The 23,014-nt window shown below is 39.7% G+C and overlaps 1 long non-coding RNA gene across 3 annotated transcripts in view; it reads left to right on the top strand.

The window, feature by feature from the left end:
* LOC124161907 overlaps nucleotides 1–13,899 on the top strand; it is a 70,194-nt gene extending 56,295 nt beyond the window's left edge. The window contains exons 2-7 of one of the 3 annotated variants that reach the window (XR_006865434.1): nucleotides 9,796–9,866; nucleotides 11,396–11,555; nucleotides 11,629–11,852; nucleotides 11,928–12,086; nucleotides 12,863–13,058; nucleotides 13,614–13,899. This is a non-coding gene — a long non-coding RNA (uncharacterized LOC124161907). Of the gene's footprint in view, nucleotides 1–9,795; nucleotides 9,867–11,129; nucleotides 11,323–11,395; nucleotides 11,556–11,628; nucleotides 11,853–11,927; nucleotides 12,087–12,862; nucleotides 13,059–13,613 lie in introns of those variants that run through there. The other 2 variants (XR_006865435.1, XR_006865436.1) reach the window with 2 other exon arrangements.
* The last annotated feature ends 9,115 nt before the right edge of the window (nucleotides 13,900–23,014 follow it).

Raw genomic sequence — 23,014 nt, 5'->3', positions numbered from 1 at the left:
ATGTCGAGAAAGAACCCACGAATCCGTTTTCATGCCCACGTAATCGCATTTCAGTTTTCGGCCATGGGCTTTAGTTCCCCTTATTTCGCCAGGGGGTGCTCGGGGCGTGGCATCAGATTCGGGTTGCCAAGGAGCGACAGTAAAGGAGGGCATATCATAACAATGGGGTGCTTTCCTATCATTTTTTATTGCCTAAATCGAAAATTATTACTACTGGAGTATTTATTTCACGCTTTTAGATTTTTTAATGACGATATCTATTTTTCACGATTAAATGAAGAGTGAAAATTTTCAAGCGCACGAAAACGCGACTGGCAAGTATGAATGCCGGGAAAAAACTCCGTGTAACATCGTTCTGGTTCCCGCTGCCGCAAGTGAGGTGACCTTGGGGCGAGGCTCTGAGCGCTGATACGACGCAGGCTGCTAGCGGGTCGCGGTTGGCTTAAATAAGGGTTATTAATACCTTACGAAGAAAACTTTCCGACCTTAGCCAGTTTTAATAGGTGATTTTTAAGAGGTGATTCCCTGAGCCCTGTGCCTCATGCATGCATTGGTAATCTCAGACGATGTAAAACTCCTATCTACTCGTATAGAAACTAGGTCCCTGTGACGTCACGTGGAGTGGCATCGTATGGGCGCCAATCTGGCCTTTTTCAAATGAGGATAAAATTGACCCTAGCGATTCGTCTAAACCGGTATTTCTAAAACTAAATAATTTTTATAATAAGAATACACTAATTGTGGGTAACGAATCGCAATCAATGCCTTTCGTTTTCTTTGTTAAAGGAAGCTACCCTATTACAATGGGCAGGGAAAGCTATAAAAATCTACTTCAGTCCCATACGATTGTATCACCTGCCAGACATCCTTTGCTGCTACTTTTCCCTCCTTTGGTCTGTCCCTCACCTTCACCTCATCCACCCCCACCACGTTTCCACTAAAACCTCGTATCATTAATACCTCGTTCCCATCACCAGCATTTTACGATGGTAAACCAATTCTAAGTTTGGAAACTCTGGTGGAAACCGATTCTCTGATTCGATTGTTTTAGTATCTCCTAAACTGGCAGAGGTTCGTGAGTACTAGCCACTTTTGTATTCGGTACGTAGGGATGGCCGAATTCTGGTAAGATGGAGTTAATCTCATTTCATGTGTACATATTTCTCAGTTCTTTTATGCACTTTACGATTGATGTGGTAACTAGTTTCCATCACCACCCCGGTATACCGACGACATACCGTTTCTATTGTACTCGGAGAAGCTCATTCATGGCATGATTTTGAGCAAGTTTATTCGACTAATAAACACGTAAATTGAATCTATTTGTCCAGGGTGAGGTTGGATAGGTCTGGAGTGAGATACTAATGGTCCCTAGTAAGCTCCTCGTGAAAGAATTTCTCATGTTGAACCTAATATATTTAGCAATACAAACGCATCTACTGTTTACGTCTTTATAGGAGTAGCGGGTACAGTTGTGTCATGATATGCGGTTACGGTAAAATGAATCGCGTTTACTGAAAGATGAGGGGACGGATCATAAAGACTATTTCGAAGTCTCAGGAAGGTAGCTATGCATTAATATTGATATTTGTTAAAATAGCTGAGTAATTTCCATAATATGTTATTGATTTAAGATAAAGAAGGATTTGGTTCTTTCCCGGCGAATGCTGTTGATGAAATCTTCTCGGGAAATCAGCCGGGTGATGATGGCCATTGCTGCCAACGTTTCGATGGCATTCTCTGCCATCGTCTTCAGGGCGAATGATGGACGACGACGACGATTTAAGATAGATTCATACAGTCTAAATGATCCCTTTTTATGGATGACACCATCTTGAATTGAGTCCGAATTTTTTAGCCGTCGATATGGTTGATACGGTTCAGTATACTCCCCTTAGCTAAAATATTCACCAATTTGCAATTTCTGCAGCGGATTTGAGTGTTTTCTTTTCTCAGATTATCTCTAGTAGCAACATGGTGAATATAATGAAACTTTTTGTACTCATTATATTCTTATTTTACGGAGGATTTTTTCCCTTTTTTTCTCCGCTCGTTACGGCCTTGTGCGCGTATGTAGGATTGGGATTGTCTTTGGGACGCATGGAATGACGGAATTATGGTAAGATGGAAATACTCCTAATAAGATGGAATTATACTCCTTTCATATGCGTAAAAAGATGAGTCCCATTACACAAATTACCATTGAGGTAGAAGATCCTATACATGCAGTTTATATTTTGCATACATACCTACTGTTTATATTTAAAGCCAATTCATGACATGATTTTGAATGAGTTTCCCCGTGGCGTGAGATATTAGTGGTCCAGGTTTACGGCTTTGTGCGCGTAAATAGCATAGTGAATAGGATTTTTCCCCGTAATGAGAACTGTAGATGCGGAAGCTTTAATCTTAACTTCGTCTCAGTCAGATGCGAAACACGAGCCTCTGCCCAGATCAAACCCTTAATTTTCTACTTGTTACGGGAACGGAAATTATGCTGCTGGGCGCCTTGAATTGTGTGGAGGTCCACAGTGTTATATTATTTCTTTCATTTCTTCTTCATTTTCGCATCCATGAGTTGGGCTCAATCTTTATATCCAATGTAGCCGTCCCTATTACCTAGGAGACTGTTAACAATTAATTTATTTTTCAGCTGTAATTTAGAGTCACTTGTGTCCAATAATCTTTTGTAATGGTGTTCCCTCGTAAAATTCGAAATCACTCAAAGGGAAACTTACAAACATATTACATAGTGTATTGATCATCAATATACAAAAGTGGTAAATTGGTGTTTGGTTCATAAACACCGGGATAGCATAACATAAAAAAAACGGATTATCTAAAGTTGTGATTTTCTGAGAAATTTAAATCTCGGGTGTCCTAATATCCTTGAACGGCTCTTTGATGAATTGAATTATTTCTATGGTAACAAGATACTTTTTTCCTTCTTGTTTTTCCACGAAATCCTTTTTAAAACTTCACACCCTTTGATCATGCATTCCATATTCTCGGGGCTGCTCAGAGCATCCTAATATTTACCGTCACCTTCATAAATTAATGCAAATCAGTAATATTTGTGGGAAAATTTTGTCCTTGGTTGTACATTTTATTCTTTTTCCCACTCCAGCTATCTGATACCTAAGATAGGGAGTATTGAATATTTGCTATAAATCCCGAAATTCATTCCAATCCTGCTTCCCACATTGACTCACACCCCTAAAATAAAACCATCTCCAACGTTGGAATCCTTTGCCTTATAACGAAAAATATGTCCCTAGGAGCTTTTCTAAATCTCAATTCATGTATAAAAATACCACAACGAGCAATATTCATGCTCAGGCTAATTTTTTCTGAGCTTCCCCGTTTTTCCATCCGGCGGCGACAAAAACTGACATTAAGCGAGGACATTTTCGCGGGGAAAATAAACGTGCCAACTCGGAAATATGAGATGATGAGACGATTCGTTCATTTTTTTAGTCGGAGCATTCTTGGTGACCCTTGGAAGAAAGGGGAAATTGATTTATCTGCCTCTGAGTTAGTCACTTGATGCCTTTTCAAAAAGTGTTCAGACGACTTTTGTATCTATTTATATCGTGTAGAAATCCATCCTGGTACAAAAGCGTAGGTTTCCGCGGCGATGATCATGGTGCGTATGGGTTTCCGGGCGCTCCAGCCGCGTTCGTCGGTATTGGGTGACGACGGTTTCGAGAGCCATCCTGCTCCCGTCTTCAGGTCGAAGTGGAGAAGCTTAATTTTCCGCCGAGTTATATAGCGTGGCCCCTGGGCGCTGATTACGTATTTAAAACCGCATAAAACCGTTTCAGGGTTGACTTGGTGGACATTCGATATATCCAAGGTAAAAACTACAAATGGCAATTTCCACACTTAAATACAGAACTCAACTACTGATCATGGTATCTCACATCGTCACTTCGTCTTTCCAGCTGCTGACCATTACGAGCTATGCTTAAAAAACTCATTCATTCACCCCTACCGACCCTATCTTCCCCTTCACGCCCTTCTCTTTCGCAGCTCAACCGATGCTCTTTGACTCCTAAAGTCCCGACTGTCCACATAAAATAGCTAGCAATAGCTATTGGTGTTTTATATTTTACTTGAAGGATTTTTGTTCGTGTTTCGTAATTAGATGTTTCCTTTGTCAAGTCAGAGAATTGCTTGGAGAAAAAGAAAGGTTTTTTCTTTGACTGATATCTTTACTCAGTTGGATTTACTGCTATTAGGCGAATTGGGGTTTACATATATTTTTCTTGGAAAGTTAGCTTCCGGTACATATTAATTTTATGTGAAGTGCTTTTCTGGCGTATCGATGACTTTCTAGTACTTGCATCTTTTCCAGCCAGGGTGGCATGAGTTGGCGTACACTTCCCTTATTTGTTAATGATCGGTCTGGAAAATTGCTCTTTTCACATCCCGACAAACACCAAGACCCTATCTTCATCACTCATTTCGTCAATTAGGTTATTTGCGAACAAAGATTTAGTATTTTTATGGAATATTTATACTCGTGGTAATAATGCTAATGTGTATTGATTACTTCATCTTTATAATGTCTTATCTGCCATCGTTTTTTAATACAGCAGAACAAATCATTTTTGTGCCATTTTTGTTTTTCATTCATTTGAATCTTATGCCAGGATTAAGACAGAACGTAGAATGCTATGGGAAGTATGAATGCAATATTTTCACCAATTCTATTTATCTAGGTGACGAATTCATGATCATTCGATGGCACAATCTATCGGAAACCATGATAGCATTAATGAAATAAAGAAATAAAAACTTTGTAAGGTTCGCTGTTATTTAATTATGGGCAAGACCCGGGTTTCGTAACTTGGTTACATCGTGAGGTGACTGGTAATGCATGCAACTTATATTTATACACAAAGTACACAAATAAGTCAGTGAGGACATTAATCAGAAAGGAAAAGGGCTGGTTGAGAGGGAGGGGGTGAGGGTAAAGCACGGAATGGGGGGGGAGGGGGAATTGGGGAAGGGGCAGCCTTGATTTGGGACAAGGGTTTTTCCTGTGAGGATAGGTATCTGAGCAGCGAGGGGAGAGCGGGGTTAAAGTGGGTGAGGAGACGAGAGCTAAGGAAGGTAGCGGTGTTGGGGAAGAAAAAGAGAATTAGCGGGGTACATTGGGTTTTTCTAAACCATAATAGTCTATGATAGGTCGTTGAGTCCGGCTGCGGATGGTGCTGGTATGGGTTAATGACTTCCTGGAAGGACATGGGTCACTGGGGGAATTTTGGTAGAAGCACTGCGTAGTATTCGTTCTTGAAAATTTTTAACGGCACACAGGTGGATAGGCACTTGAAAATTTAAAGGTTGTCACTGTAGGAGTTCACTGATGGGGATGGAAAAGGAACAGGAGTGGGAGGGGAGCACTTGTTCGTCGGCAAGGGGGGTGTTGTCCTTTAAATGTTGCATTGTCTCCAACGTTTCCAGGGCATCGAGTCTCCTCCTGTTTTCTTCTGAGTGGAGGATGTCCGGCTTGAAATCACTTTTGTGTTTGCCATCTAGTAAATGATTGGCGAAGTTGGATTGCTCTTTTTTCTTCTTGAAACAGTTGTGATGCTCACTTACTCTGATCTTAACACTTTTCTCCGATCTGCTGATGTATTTCATACCACATTCGTCCCACTATAGGCAGTAAATTCCACTTCTTTTCTCTGGTGGGAAACGATCTTTGCAGTTGGGTAACAATGTTTTGAGAGTTGAGGGGGTGTTATATGCAATTCTGTATTTTTCTTTCGGGAAGCAGGAGGTAACAGAATGAGAAATATTTCCTATGAAGGGAATCCTGCACCAATTTTTTGGAGTGTTGATATGGGAGAGCGAGGACACCATTGATAAGGCCTGTTTCTTCCGCACATTATTGAGGATGTTATCTATTATTGCACCTTCAATACCACGCCGCAGTCTGCATTTCCCGCCCTCCCCTGATTTATAAACCGCCTCCCGATTCAGGTCCCTTCGGAGCAGCGGGGTCGTGCGCTTGTCTCGCCCCGCTGCCGTGCGGGTGGCAGCACGCACAGATATATACAATAGATTGGCAATGGGAGTGGGGGGGGTGAAGCCATGCCTTTCTGCTGGCGGCCATGTTGCTTTCACCGACCTATGCGTTTGCGTAAGTAGGGAACTGGAGGAAAATTACATTGTGAAAGATAATGGCGCATTGATTAAGGCTATGAACTATAGAAAACGTTGTCATTTTCGTTTAAGATGTATCCAATTAAAAAGAAAGGGACCGATCTTGACACTTACGTGGTAAATTAACCAATCTTTGAGCGGCACATAACCGTGACGAAGTTATGAAATTGGTAATATAAGCTGAGCTAAGATTAATACTAATTCGGTTCCTGCTCAATATTATGGAATTGGAATCCATATGCATGAGTTATCTCGAAAAAAAAATATTGTGTCCCAAATGTAGAAGGGGCGTAGCAGATGGGGAAAATGGTTAACTACGTCGTCTGCTAGTGTAGGAAGGTAGCCTACAATCGTGAATACATGGTATTGTTCACCCTTAGATTTACCAGCGACATTGTCACACTATTCAAACAAAATAATTCGAAAATTCCAAAGGTTTGATGCTTCCACTTACTGTATTTTTGTTGTCAAAGAGTTGTTGCTCAGTTAGAGTTGTCAATTAGACGAAAAACGTAGAAGCAATGCTACCTAACCTTTCACTGCCATAAGTAATCGGGCCAAAAATATTACGTAATTAAATTTGATTCAACCTATTTAAACCCATTATGATCTAACTTTCTGAGCAAGGCATGCTGCTTGGTGCTGTAAAATGCTTTTCTGAGGTCGTAAAGAGTCAATGCGATTGAATTCCTATCCTTAAGCATCAGAAATATAATTTACATTATTTTATATAGGCAGTGTTTTGGATTTCCCCTCACGATCACCCAATAGCGAACTTGAAAAGAAGTTATTGGCTTAAAAAACTCAACGATTTGATCCATGATCATCAATAATCAGTTTCATGTTGTTATAATATTCGAAGGGGAAGCAGACTATAATATAAATCTTACATCATGAGGGGGTACGTTTTTAATTAGAATTTCTATCTTACCGGGATAAGTGATTATAACAGACACCATGTTCTATATAGAAGCCACAAAATGATCAAATACCTGATAAGTGCTACATGGAAAGGTTGAATTATAATGAATGTGACCGTGTCATTTCACCGCGAGCACATGCAAACCATTATTTAAGCGATCGGTTTCTCGGAATTTCACTCAGTAGATATTAACAAAGTCAAACCTTATGCTTTTGAAAGAAATTCGTTAAGTTTCCAGATAGAGTTAAAGGTGCATAATACACGCTCTACATATCTAAATAAATAATAATACTACAACGGAAATAAAATTCCGATACAATGTAATAATGCAACAGCGGAAAGTATATGACATAATGGAAACTGGAGAAAGTCTTTTCTTGGTAAACACAGAAAACACAACTGAAAACATCATGATGATTCCGTCATCAAAACACAGACACCGAGACAGAGAATGCACATGTTATTAACCCCTCAACGCCGTCATGCGTACCCAGTACGCTTCCTGACCTACTGTATATAATTTTTTTTCTCCACCAGATATTGTATTTTAGATTAAAACAAATTGCTCTATCTTTTGAAGAAATGCTTTCCCTCTCCAATAAAATATTCATAACGACTTTAGGCCTTCAGAAATTTTTAAAATGATTCGATGAAATTCCGTTTTAAACCAGCACATTGACGACTTCGGTCGAAAAACTCAACGCCTATATTTATTCAAACGCTTGAAAAATTATTATATAGTAGCGCACTACATTATGCAAGTTTACAAAAAATTTTAATGATAATGATCGTATATTATGAACGATATAAATTATTGAATGATAGTATGCCAATAAGGTGAAGTCTTCTTAATCTCATCCGGCCGCTGGGATGGTATTTAAATAAATGCCCGCCGCGCTTGAGGGGTTAATTACCGATCCTAGAGATATGAAGCTACTGCATTTGAAATGATATCGCTTTCAGAAACTCTGGTAAATATCCGCTTCCGTCACACACCTTTAGAATTTGTTTTGGAGAGCAATTTGCATTTCAGCAAAAATAACGTGTCACAGTTTCATGATGCTATTTCTACAACTATGTGAATTTTGCCAACAATAAATTTAAAAAGGTAGAGCAGAACCTGCACTTCACATGATATAAATTTCGTGGCGATACGTCCAAAAAAAAGGCTTTGGAAAATATTTTCATGCTCTGTGAGATGGAAGCGGAGACATTACTGAAAGCAAACCATGCTTTCCTTATATCTATTATTTACGCGTGTAGAGACACATTTTCGCCCCCAGGAAAATTTCCCCTCGTAGTATACTTAAATGTGCACCCCCACATAACGCAGTGGTTCACCATTCTTCTTTTAAAAAGCTCCAAAAGCAGGAAAAGTAGCCTCTCAAGTACACGTATGTTAATGGCACATGAGCAACGGTCGGTGAAAGCAAGATGGCTAGTTGCGCAAAATTCTTCTGCCGGCCGGCTTCAGCGCCACCGTGAGGAAAACATAGGCACTGCCAATCTATTGTATATATCTGTGGCAGCACGCATCGCGAATGGACTGTTGATGCTTCCTACACCTCCTCGTAACTCCCTCTAAGCCATCTCGCGGCCTCTGCTTTGGTTTGGATGATGATGGGTAATCCGCCCAGCATTCTGAGTAATGCGAAGTAAACCCGCGTAACGGAAAGGTATTTTTCATTGAATCATTGCTGGAATGGACTGAAATGTCAAAATCTTTGAGAAATAAACAGGGTGCCTAAGGTGACAGTGTAGTTGAAGTGGCTGAATCCAAGTTTAACTGCAGGAAATTTCGACGTTATTATCAAAACAAGAAATAACAAATCTATATCTACAAGATGCCTCAATAGGCGTCCAGTGGGAGGTTCTGGGACACTGAAAGTCAACTAGTCAGAGAATTGCATATTTATATTATATTAATGTCTGAATTCTACCATGCATTTATTTAATTCCTTCGTTACTCGGGAGAAAAACAAAGTCCCTTGCTTGTCCTTCCGGATAAGTATTTTTTATTTATTTTATCGCTTTTTATAATCTGGAAATATGTAGTGCTAATTTTAATGAAGCCTATCAATGAAGAGTGTCAAGTCATAGCCTGACATTTCTACGTAAGCCCTAAATGAAGTGAAAATTTATTTATTCGACATTAACTTACCGCCACGAATAAAAAATCATAGATCCTTATTGTCGAAGAACGATTGAGGATAGATCAATAGTTTTTCTCGAGTATTTCAGATGTACCCCTTGCCAATAAGCCAATTATGCTTCTAATCTATCCTTACACAGAGAACGGAATAAAGTTCCTGGACTAGTTAGAGAAGCGCAAGCCATCATATGAATTGCCGCAGTCACTGAACTAGCGTTTCCACCACGATGCGTCAGACAACCCGGGTTACATCGGTTGTCACCATAGAGCATCTGGAGAGGGCGTTAGGTGAAAAAAGTGAAGCCAGCAGAAACCTGTTTACCCGATGCGCTTTTTTTCGTCCGCCATATTCCTTTACCCCGCTCGCTCGTTTTCTCATAAAGGTACGTGTTAAGAAAATCACCTAATTTTCAGTAATCCGATGCTGCTGAAGCATTCTGAACGTATGCTGATAATCTAGAATTCATCTTTATACTGATATATTATTTTCTCCGTTAAAAAGTGAGTATTTAACCTTGAAAACGACATTTTTATTCAACCTTCGCAGATGGTTTGCTGCGCGGCTTACGGGTGCAGTAATTGCCCCGATAAAAGGATACCAGGAATTACATTCCACCGGTAAGTTGCAAAATAGTCAATTATTAGTAATATCTGTAGCATTTGCTTGAAGTGCATGGTGAACCTTGTTAATTGTCTATGTATGTGCCACGTGCAGCAGGTGGACTCCTGTGCGGCAGTTTACAGGTTAATTGCTACTTAATACTTATCAGTGCTAAAATTATATTATTCTATGTTGGATTTTGTCATGAGCGATAATGCTTATCATAATGAAGTAAGAAATTTAAAAAAATATCAGTTCGTTTTTGGAACTCTTTTCATCTCTGCCTACCTTCGCTGGTGAACATTTTGGTGTATTGACATAATGGTAAAAAAGGTACCAATTCGCTGTGCAAGTTGTGAGATGTGAGTGAATACTGTGCATCATTGAACACTTAGTGTTCAGATATTAGGTCTATTTAGAGCGGAGATACGCATGGCACTCTAAGGCACCAAAATTCGACGTCTGTTAAAAACATAACATATGTTCAGGTGGTTCTCAACCAAGCATTGGCAAATTTATTTTGGTTTCCACAAATTGTGGAAATAAGATCTAAAATGCAAAATTAATAAGTTATTATACTGGCCTTACAATTGCGTCTCATGTTTTGATAGGAATGCCAGGCAATATTACAATTATCGACCGAAAAGTTATTATGATCATTAGCGATGACCAGTAGCATCACTTACTCAGCAGCAAAAGAGCATGAAATTCAGGCAGGTACTGGCCTTCCACATCCAAATCTCGGTAAAGAATTAAGGGGCATTCCTAAATTCAATCCCTGCGTGTAATGTGGATTACACTAGTTGTGCAGTACACCGTCCGTCGGATGGGACGTTAATCCGTGGTCCCCTTGGCGCCTTTCGTTAAGAGCAGGCTAATGCCGACGCCGGGTTTCTATCCACCCTTCATCCTCAGTTCCTGATCCCAAGCTGATCCATTCCTGATTTAAATATTAAAAAAAAAAACTTTTAAAAATATATTCCATAGTAGTAACGAAGATAAGAAAACGAACCTTAAAAATTTAAACAATAAAATTCTTAAAAATTAACACAAAAAAAGTTCCCTGAGCAAGCATCGATCTCGCTACCCTCACCTTCACAGTTGGACACCGTATCCACTGGGCTGTCACCCAATTGTTTAACAAAGGCGTTCAAAACAGTTTATATTGCGTACCTTCATTTTTTACGATTTTTAATTGCTTTTTTTTCGGAATTTTACGAGAAGTGCGTCGTCTCGCTTCGGCATATTACATTTGTACCCATAAACTACCGAATCGCAAAATTTGAGCTCGATCGGCGATGCGAAGGTCGTGTATTCCCCTTGTAAGCTGAATCATAATTACCTGGCTTTCATCTCCTTGAAGGGTGTCTGTAACTGGAGGCTGACCTAATGATATCTACATGAAGTCTAAAATGAACTGTATTCTGGATTCGAAACGACTTCTTTTTAATTGATGGCATTCTTTTCCTATCGGTAAGGTAATTTTTATTTACATAATATTCACAGCCATTTTTCGTGTTGTGTTCAAGAGTTACTTACTTTTCAGGAATGTTTTTGGAGTCCATTCTACTTGGTGTAATGCTATGTTGGATTTTGTACCTGAGGAATGTTTATGGCACGCTCCACACCGATGTGAAACATGAGATATAAACTCTATTCTGGATTTGAGATCACTTCTTAAGAAATGGGGGTGTCACTTCCTATTGGTAAGTTTTCCATTTGCTTTGATAATATTCACAGAAATTCCGAGTTCCAGTTTAAAAGTTACATACTTTTCAGAAATGTGATCGTCTTCAACGTGCTTGGAGTGATGCTGTGTTAAATTAAGTTCCTTAAGAATTTCTATGTTTACGAGAATATGTATGACATATTCCGCTTGGATGTTGAGTATGAAATATGAAATGATGGGGGTCACTAAGTGGGGGAATGACATTATGCTGTACTTGAACTGTAGTCTGGATTTGAAATCACGTCTAAAAAATTGATGGCATCTCTTTCTGGTGGTAAGTGTTTCATTTTGTTTAGATAATATTCACAGCCATTGTTAGAGTACTGTTCAAGAGTTACTTACTTTTCAGGAATGTTTTTGAGTCCATTCTACTTGGTGTAATGCTATGTTGGATTTTTTACCTGAGGAATGGTTATGGCACGTTCCACGCTGATGTGGAACATTAGATATAAACTGTATTCTGGATTTGAGATCACTTCTTAAGAAATGGGAGTGTCACTTCCTATTGGTAAGTTTTCCATTTGTTTTGATAATATTCTCAGCCATTTTTCAGCTGATATTCTTCTTCAAAATGTACTGCCTTTTCATAAATGGCTGGAAGTCATCCTGCTGCTTGTAATGCTGTGTTGGATATTGTACGTGAGGAACATTTATCATGTGTTCCATAACGGTCTTGTGTCAGATATATGAATGATTTGTCATCGTATTGAAAAATATGTAAAGGATAATAGCCAGATATCACCTGAAGATCAATAAAAACAAGACTAAGAAGCTAGTATGCAGTGGAGCAGAGGAGACTAAGACGAACATTAACCCATAAAAGCATAAGCTAGAATGGGTGAAAGAGTTTCCTTACCTGGGAAACCCAATTATCAAGGATGGACAATGCAGGATGTAAATAGTCAGTAGATTAGCTCATTGAAAGAAGGCTTTCTGCAAAAAGGAAGGTCAGATGGGAGGGAAGAAGGGCAGAGGAAGGTCCCGAATTAATGAGGGAAATGTGACAGGTTATAAGGGATGTGAAAGAGAAGAAATCCATTGCTGTGAAAAGGTTAGCGGACAGGAGAGAGGAATGGAGAGCTGTGTTAAACCAATCTTAGCATTGGTGGCTAATGATGATGATGAATGAGTGATTAAGATTGACTTGAGGTCTTTGCTGAATTGCAATATTTGTTCGAAATATCCTATTCATGGTGAAAATGTTTTTTTCCAATAGGTTAGGTTTTTTACCAGCATAAATTCACTGCCTATATTAAATGACTCTAAATTTTCTTTGTTTTCCAGAAATGTTACTGTTTTATGCTACCTTGAAAGTTAAGATTGTTTGATGAGTGATGGAAGTGCATCTACAAAACATTCCATGAAAGTACTTTGTATGTATGTTAGGTTTCCTTTTCCTAATGGTGAGAAGCATTAATATGGAGGACATGATTGGAAATGCCTATTTTATATGAAATTCAATCACCAATCCTGCTGTTTGGTAAGTGGTTAATTTTAAGACGTGAGTTAGCTTGAATAGTCAGAAAGCATACTATAGTGGTCATTAAACAATGGAATATTTTATTATTATTGTAGTTATTTAATGAAATTATAAATGCAGATATTTTGGTAAATGATGAAATGTATTTGTCAAGGAGTGATAGTGTTGTGGAATGGTGATTTCATATTGTTCTGTTTTATAGTTTCCCAGTGGACCTTTAACTTTTTAACGGAATTCTTGAATTACTGCATTTCAGCTCCATAGCAGAGGAGGGGGGGGGAGTCCAGCAGAAAGACAGTGCTAGTAGGAAGATCACCCTCTCGACATAAGAATTATTTTGCAGAAAGTTGTATGCAAATTGTAATTGATCATTCATTGTTCTACTGATGAAATAGAAACTTAAGTGATAGCATTTTTCATAAACATCCAGAGGTTTACCTTATTGGTGATACTAAGAATTTGATATATCACACAGACTCTGTCCATAGAAATTGTCAAATATATCCTATTTAGGTGTAATAGAGCTGAATTGTTTTTACATATTTTTCATTGCAGGTTCAGCTAATCCAGTAGCCAATGTAATTGAGGGTGTATGAACATACAGAAATTGGAAATAATCCTGGGTGTGTGGCAGCCTCATCGTGTATTCATAGTTCTCTTGTTAATCTGAATACATTATAATGGAATGTTACATCATGTCTGCCTAAGATTTATTGTTAATTTGGTTACTTTGTATGAATTGTATAAGTAATCAGTTTGAATAACATTGTTAAGTCATTCTGGAAATCTGAAAATGTAACATTTAATGGGTGTGTACATTATATAAGTTGGAAAATGGCAATAGTTTTCTTTTTTTAATACCTCCTTCAAAGATATCATTTAATACAGCTGTCATCCACGGTGCATGTTCGTCTGATTTTGGGGAAGGAAAATAATTTCTGATTTGTCAGCACTTGAAATTCACCAGACCCATCCTCAATTTCTTCAAATACTACTGTTTTGATAGCAGTTTACTCGGAATTGTAAGCAAAAACTCTTTCGATATTGTCTCTTAGCCGATATTTTACTTACCTAATGCGCAAATTTGTCCTTTGTTGAGGAAGCCCTTTCCATTTAATGGCCATGAGGTTTTTAACAGGAGTTTCGGAAATGATTTACACCGTGAAACACTTGGATATTGAAGTTACATATCCGAAAAAAAGTCCGGTGATAAGATTGGAAGGTTGATCTCTGTGTGTACCAAGTTTTTCCATCAATACTTTAGTACAGCATTGATAAGTAATTGTAGGCATGATTTCCGTTGTGATTATTGTTTGATGAAAATCAGATAGAGCCAAGCCCTCAATGCAGAAATTTTTAACCGACTATCTTTTCGATGCACTTGTTGAGAAAGATCATCGATTGACTCTCGTATCCTTCCCAGGCCAACAGCATCATGAACGCGTCTACTTCCCACGTCAAAGTTCCTAAGTCTTACTAAATCATTTCTTTCCTTGAATCACGATTTATGCACCTATATTTTTGACGGATTATAAGCCAAATAAAATCTTGTAGTGCACGCAATAGCAATTAAACGTCGTTATTATCGTAGCATTCAGTGTCCTCCCATTCCTCTCTCGTCCATTTATCCTTTTTTATTTACTTTCATAACTGAATTTTGTTTAAAAAGTTCTACTGTGATCATCTCAAGTTATAACGTAGTGGTTTCACATGAATTCATCAGTTATTTTTCACCTTACGGCTGAAAATTAGTTGCTAATGTCGCAAATGACTTGTCGTGCGTCATATTTTTAATTTGCTACACCGTGGTTGAATCGTTTATTTCATCCAAAAGATGCATTTTTTCCTGTTTTATATTCAACAGATAACCTTCCCTCATCGGTGGGAACGGCTTTTTCCGGCTGTCAATAGGTAAAATATTGAGTTTCCTTTGACGAATTCCCCATAAGGAACCATGTATTTCTGCTCCACCCGGGGTAATGGAATATGGCGGACCGGCTAAAGTGCCACGCCACCCTGGCTTCACTTTCCTACCGTAGGAGGGGTAGCTAACGCCCTCTCCAGATGCTCTATGGTTGTCACCTCCGTTCTCGCTTCAAAATATTACCGTCGTGGGGGCTTACCAGTCTATGATGAGCGTGTTGGGAGCGGGCCACATCTCCCCGCCCTGGCTGTCCGACCTCTATGTCCCATCGCTCTCTCGCGGTGGCATTCGGAAGAGTAATGTGCGCGAATGGAACACGAGGGGGGTCGTGCCTCTCGGTTGAGATCAGGCGTAGTTTAGGGATGCAGATCGGAATGATAAGCTCCCGAGTTATTTAAAACGAGCTCTCTCCGACTGGATCCTTCGGCTGGGCCGCGCCAACTTTCTCCTGCTGTGAAGCGATAACGCCAAGGGCACGGTCCAGCGGCCTCCCAGCTGCGGTGGATACAGGGGACTTGGTCGTTCTCGCCCTTGTAGCATGGGGAGGTGAGATTCAGTAGCTTGCTTTCTGCTGATGTTCACGGAAAATTATATATGGAGTCCTAAAGCCTCCATTTATCGTAGACAAAATCATAGTCCATGTCCATGAAGTTGTAATAAATATTCCAATGAGGCTAAGTTACGAATCTATGTCTTCACGGCGTTAATCCAGTGTTTCTTCGGTCTGGAGTTTGCTGATTACGAAAATCAATGCAATGGACATAAATGAGTTGGAATAGGTTTGGGAGGGAAAGGCTAGAGATCCCTTGTAAAACAGAATTTGCGGTTAATGTCGCTCTCGCGTGGACTACCGACGGTCAGTCCCTCTAATGAGGGTTCGTCCTCGACTCCGAGCCTAATCCGACCCTTTCCCGGGGTCCGAGCTCGCGACGGATGGACCCAAAACACCGGGAGGGCCCCCACCCAAGTGGGCCACGTGTAGTACAATTTTGATTTTACAGTTCCTCTCGTGCTATCAACAATTTATTGCCTTTATCGTCTTCTTGATGACACCAGAAATACGGTCCTTTTTTGATCGTCTTTCTACGATGATTTTCAAGAATTTTATCCAATCTGCGCTAGAAGTCCCGTTTTGACTTGGCAACGCTGCAGCCATTAACTTTGGGGTGGGATAGGCTAGCCCTCTCACTCGACGCTCAACAATGGCAAACCCTGTTATGACCTGGGAATTGGAAAGTTGCAAAGAATTGAAAATTGCATACTAACAAATACGTCCACATTCATGCAAAGGAAAAACTTGCCAACTGCTCAAACAGACAAGATGAGAAGGCATAAAGGCCGCTTTATACGGCGAATTTTCATTCGAAAGATCATTCGAATTAAATTCATTCGTCTTTCGGTGGGGTATGACGTACTAAGTGGAGATTCGAACGGTACGAATTGATAGCGGAAAACCATTTTAGTAAATCGTGCGTTTTGTGATCTCGTAACGAAGTACATAATAAGTTGTTTTCGCTGCAGGGCAACGATGGTTATGCTTCAAGATAGTGCGCTGTGATCACAAGGAAACTTACTCTTCAAATGACCATATCATTTATATTATTCACGGAATCATTCAAGCAAATTAGGCCATGCTTGAAATTTAATTCTTATGTGTTCCTTCAATGATGAGAGATAGGCAATACTGTGATTTCATAGGGGAGCCAAGATAACGTAACGGCTCATTTTCGTTCTACTGTGTTCATCGACTAAACAGAGATTTTGTCATTAATTGGGGCTCTCAACCCAAACTTAAGCGCTCATCTCATGTAATACATTTTAGTAATAGGAAATTATACAAAATATTGAAGCAATCGAGGAGAAAAAGGACGTTTTTATTCATTGAATATCCCGAATGTCATTTCCGAATTACCCATTGTAGACAATTGATGTTTGTGAATTTATGTTCTCTCAAAGTACATATTATTATTCGAGCTTTGTATGGTTACTTTGCTTCTAAAATTTTAAATATGATCTTAAAATTCCGAGGTGCATGCCAATGGCAAGATGGACGCCGTGCGCTCATATCATTCACGGAAATCGTTGAATCGCGTTGAATTTGTGTGGTGTTTAATTAAATGTCCAAAATTCAAAACTATTTTATTATGTTCGTATTACAGACCACCTAACTCAGATATAACGTCAATGTTGGATTTTCAAAATCAAATAAACAGCGTAGCATCCAAGTATCCTGAAAGAAACTTGATTGTGGGTGGAGATTTCAACGTACCTTCTATAGATTGGGAGACTTATAGCTTCATTCCTGGTGGGAGGGATAAAGTGATCTGCGAGGCCTTATTACACACTTTTACATCTAATTCATTGCTTCAAATAGCATCCGCACCAAACAGAGGAGAAAGTATTCTTGATTTATTAGCGACAATACCACATCAGGTAATAAACATTGGCACTGTTGAAGAAATAAGTGACCATAGGGTAGTAACTGCAAAGCTTTCTCTAAATACCGCTGTAAACTTTAAAAAGAGCGTAAAATTTTCATTTTTAAAAGAGCTAATTTTGATGGGTTTAAGAGTCATCTGAAAATTGCTCTCCCAGCGTTTCAAGAATCAACAATAAAGTTAAATGTTGAGGGTACTTGGAAAGCTTTTCTTTCGCTCGTAATCTCGGTAATAAATAGCTGCATCCCTAGTAAAACAAAAAAGAAGGCAGCGAGCCGAGATGGTATGACGCGGAAGTGAGAAATTCATTTAGGCGAAAAAGAGCGTGTCATGCTAAAATGAAAAAAGTCAGCTCGGATTTATGCACAAATGAACGCGAGCTAATAATAAAAAAATATAGGATGACTAAAGCCACCACGTGGGAAGCGTTCAGCAATGTGTTCACGAATTTTAAAAGAAAAACACTAGTAGAGCAGTTACAGGATAACCCAAAAGCGTTTTGGTCATATGTTAGGGAAGTTCAAGGTAAACGATCTACCGTATGTTCGCTGAGAAACGACAATGGAGATGTGTTGACAAGCAGTTACGATAAAGCCAATTTATTAAATTCCTACTTCAAGAGCGTGTTCACCGAGCCTTCCGAGAACTCACCCGAGACCGATGACAATCCCTGTATACATAAGATGCCAACTATTGACATTAGTACGCTCGGAATAGAAAATATATTGAAATCGCCCATTACTTGCAGTTAATATTCAGTAAATCCAGTAAAGCAACACGAAGTACCTAATGACTGGAAAATCGCTAATGTAACGCCAATATTTAAAAGTGGAGACAAGGAAGAGCCATCTAATTACAGGTCGATATCTTTAACGTCCATCTCATGCAAAGTCCTTGAACACATCGTAGTCAGCTCGGTAATGAAACATCTAGACGCGCAAAACTTATTAATGGGAACTCAACATGGATTCAGGAAAAGCAGATCGTGCGAAACTCAGTTAGCGCTTTTTTTTCTCCCACGATATTTTAGTCTCCGGGGAAGACAACATTCCAGTAGACGCGATTTTTCTTGATTTCAAAAAGACATTTGATAAAGTACCCCACGGAAAGTTAATAATAAAACTTAAATCTTATGGTCTAGACGAAGATGTCATTTCATGGATTTGAGAAATTTTGAGCAACCGTATCCAAAGAGTAGTATTAGACGGTGCAGTCTCCAATGAGGTTAGAGTGACTTCTGGCGTTCCTCAGGGTAGTGTCATTGGCCCACTCCTATTCCTTCTTTATATAAACGACATTGGCGAAGTAGTGCAGAGTAAGTTACGATTATTTGCAGACGACGCTGTAGTTTACAGAGAAATCCGTTCCAGCAAAGATATAGATGAACTAACGAATGACCTTGCTGCTATCCAAGCTTGGTGCGATGCTTGGTAGTTAGAATTAAATTTGAAAAAATGCGTCGTAATGCATTTCTGGAAGAAGAACAACACCCTACGACGTAGCTATATGATTCGGGGTACCCAATTAGAGACTGTTGAATCCGTGAAATAACTAGGAGTTAGACTCAATAATGATTTATCGTGGAATAAACATATTCGAGAAATAACCGGTCAAGCTAATCTTAAAATGGGTTTTGTTAAAATAATATTAGGAAAGTGCGACGACAAGGTGAGAGAAATTAGCTAGTTTTCCCTCGTTAGACCACATTTGGAATACGCTGCCAGTGTTTGGGTCTCTCATGAAAAAGGCTTAATAACAGAGTTAGAACGCGTGCAAAGAAGAGCTGCCAGGTGTTTCATAGGTCGTTACGATAGTCTTGTTAGTGTAACTGACCTCTTAGATAAACTCGGATGGGAATCTCTGTCGGACCGTAGATTGATAAATAGACTAAACCTTTTAGATAAATTCAAGAGTCTTTTCTGACGAAGTTAACCATATCTTACGGACGCCAACATACTACGAAGATCAGATCATATAAATAAAATAAGAGAGATAGATTGTAGAACAGACAGATTCCGAATGTCATTTTATTCCACGATCAATAAGAGATTATAACGACAGCAAGAGAACTTGTAAATATATTGCATGACTTGTAGTGTAGCCTACTAACATATGTAAAAATTAATGCATGTTTCTTAATTCAATTATTATTTCTAACAGCATATAATAGTATAGTATGTTAGTATACGGGACGTTTTTTGGACGGTGTGGTATGCATGTGGGAGTCCAAATGCATGCTGCATGCTGGTGATTGATCACCCCCTGCCAAACACCCTAGAGGTGGCACGCAGGGTATTATGTAGATGTAGATGAAATCATTCAAGCAAATTAGAACATGCCGTAAATTTTATTCAAATTATCATTCGAACGCAGGAAATTTCTGTTATACACGGTTAATGATGGTCATTCGAAAGATCATTAGAATGATCTTGCGAATGAAAATTCACTGTGTAAAGCGGCCTTAAAAAAGGAAAATTTCTGAAACATGAATTAAGGAAGACATAAGTTAGTAGGATACACAACAAGTCAACAAACCTATTGGTAAATTCTACATCTACACCTAACACCATGGTGTTTGGCAGGGGGCGACCAATCTTCAACATGCAGCATTGAAGACGAAACTCCATGCAAGTGTAGAACTAAAAAGAAATACAAAACATGCAGAGAGTCGTCCGAGGGAGTGACGCGAATAATTCTAGTAATTGAGACACCATTGCTATTGTTAATAATACGAGGGAAGAATAACGATTTAAATATCTCTGATTTGCAGTCTATTAATACAGAGTCTTCCGAAAATAATCGTAGCTTACTGTGTACTACTTCGCCAGAGTCGTTATATGTAAAGAAGCAATATGAGTGGGCCAATGACACCACCCTGGGGGACGCCAGAAATGACCTCAACCTTATTGGAGACTACACCATCTAATACCACTCTTTGGACGCGGTCGTTCAAAAGCTCTCTTACCCAGGAAATGACATCATCATCTAGGCCATAAGATTTCAGTTTTATTATTAACTTCCCGAGAATTATTATTCTGCGTATGACAGTGGTTTTTTGGACCTCCAATATGTCTAATTATTCATTTTTTCAATGCGTCCCGGATGAAAAGGATTCTTCCGTTCGTCCCACCCGTATCTGCTTCCGCTCTCCTCCGCTTCTCCACCCGTATATGTTCACCCCCGCGCACACAACTTGCTGTTACCGCTCGCCCTCCTCCCCCAAAGTGCTTTATGCCCTCCATGCGTCTTCAATCCTCATTACGCTTCGTGTTTGTTTTTTCGCCGCCTCCCACACCCAGCCCCCCGTCCCTCTCCATCTCTTTCTCTAACCTTTTCGACTCCTTATCTCGGACTCGCTAACTTCACTGCCAACGTCCGTACACACCTCTTCTTCCCCTCCTTCACTTCTCCCACTAACCCATTCCACTCTCCGCAGCTAACTTCGCATACGAACAGCACTTTATCTGCTCGATACATTTCCCTCACTGCGAGGACCATCTCGATACGGTAACGAGGCCCGCAGAGCTCGTAAAGCTGTCGGCGGGAAAGGATTCCGACCCCCATCCGATCTCCGACTCTTTCAACTCCGCTCCGCAGCCTCTGTCCCCTCTGTCCCTTCTACTCGTGGTACAGCAAGTGTTGAGGAGAATTTTCGTACTTCTCAGCGGTGGAATATTTGATTTTTACCCTCACGCCTAGGAGTAATGATAATAGTAATGTCTGACCAATGATCACAGGTTCCCCCAATTACGATCAATACATGAAACTATCTATATAATAAATAAACGGATTCATCTCAAGTGATCGTAGAGCTCAATGAACTTTATTCAGATACGATAATTGTAATGAAGTCGGGCAACACATTCAATAAAATCATATGTAGGCGGGAGTCGAAATCGCGATCGTTGTTGTGGCAGGGGAGGACTTAATCTGCCGGCACCGAGACCGGCGAAGTCATTAACTCTTTTACTGACACAGAGTTTTCGTTCTAATTTTCCTGTGAATCGCATCGTTCGACGTTGGATTACTTAATGAACCAGTGATGTTCGTCGTGGATGACATAAATGCACAGCAGTCATTAGTATGTTACGATGTTGGTTGGTTCATCAAGTTATCGTTCGTTATTTTTCTTACGAAATTGTCACCTACCGCGAAATGAGTGAAGACCTTGACGTTGACATCGTCTGTTCAAGCAACGGTCATGATTGGAACCAGGCGTGAAGAAAAGAACTGAGCCCTATCCATGGCAGCGGCATTCATTACGTAACTTCCGTAGGACGTCTGCCTATCGCCTAATATGGAAAGTCAACATGAAGGAGTCACATATCTTGGAGTTACGATAACTTCAAATCTATCGTGGGGATCTCCTATGAGTAATAAATAATTGTAGCATAGATCTGAAGGAGCAAGGATTCGTCAAGCGTTTTGGCTCTATGGGAAGGTTTTCGGACCAAAAAATGGAAGAGTTATTACTTCGCATGCGTCTAGTCTCTTCCCGAATGTACTGCACGCTTATGAGATACACCGCATAAATATTTAACCCACGAACCAAATTAACAGCAAAGAAAAAATGCGCGAGGCGTCAAAAACTGCTTTGGGTCAAACGGGGAGTGGGAGTCTCAAGAGACTCATTAGTCACGTATTTACGCATATTAAATTTTTGCAATGACCGTGGAGAACTGGATTCTAGGGAACAGTTAGAAATTTTAAAAATTATTGGCAATCAAGATAGTACCCTTATAAATGAATACCTCTACCCATCCTTTTCACCTATTCTGGCGTCTGTTTTAAAATTCATCAAGTAACTAGGTAACAACAAGATTAACAACAAGATTAAAATTACAAATTATAATTAGCGCCTGATGATGATGATTACTCATTGAAACCCGGGTCGCGCTCTTATAAAATAAGTGGTGTAAGTAACTGTCTATATCCAGGAAATAATGGAATACCACATAGTTAACCAAGAGTTAGTGAATTTTGTTCGTGAAGCAAGTACGGCTACTCAAGTAAAGTTATACCGAAAGTTATCCATCAAGAAACGGATCGCCTCTCTCAATATTTACTTCAACAGCATGTGTCTCCGGCAGAATCTTACCCCATCTTACGTGAACATCACAACATCTTCACGGTCGCCAGCTGCTATCCATGCCGTTAGGAAGGCTTCAAGTGAATGGATTCGGAGAGAATTGAGAAAATGGTACGGAATCCGAGATAGCATCTCTTACTATCTATTCGTTTTGCATGTTGAACTTACGCATTCCTTGCACACTGTGGAATGGTCAGCTATAGATGATTATGTTCGTCAACTCAGCAGTGTTGCAGCTTTTAAGAAACGTGAGATACTAAATCGTAAAATACTGCGGTTGAAAGGACGGACGACGGCAGCGATCGACGACGTCAATGGAGCACCACAATGCCATAAATTCCACCAGAGAGTATTAAATCTATCTCATCACAAATTTGAAGTGGAAGAAATGGATGTCCTTTCTAAAGGGCTAAAGTACGCCCCTCCGATTCCTATAACCCGTAGTGACCTGGAAACTATAGCGATTGAGTTCGATGTTGCCCTTAAACGAGCGGATACAAGCCTG

Source organism: Ischnura elegans, chromosome 7 (assembly GCF_921293095.1).
Source record: "Ischnura elegans chromosome 7, ioIscEleg1.1, whole genome shotgun sequence".
NCBI classification, from domain to species: domain Eukaryota; kingdom Metazoa; phylum Arthropoda; class Insecta; order Odonata; family Coenagrionidae; genus Ischnura; species Ischnura elegans.
This window is presented reverse-complemented; position numbering and strand designations above follow the sequence as displayed.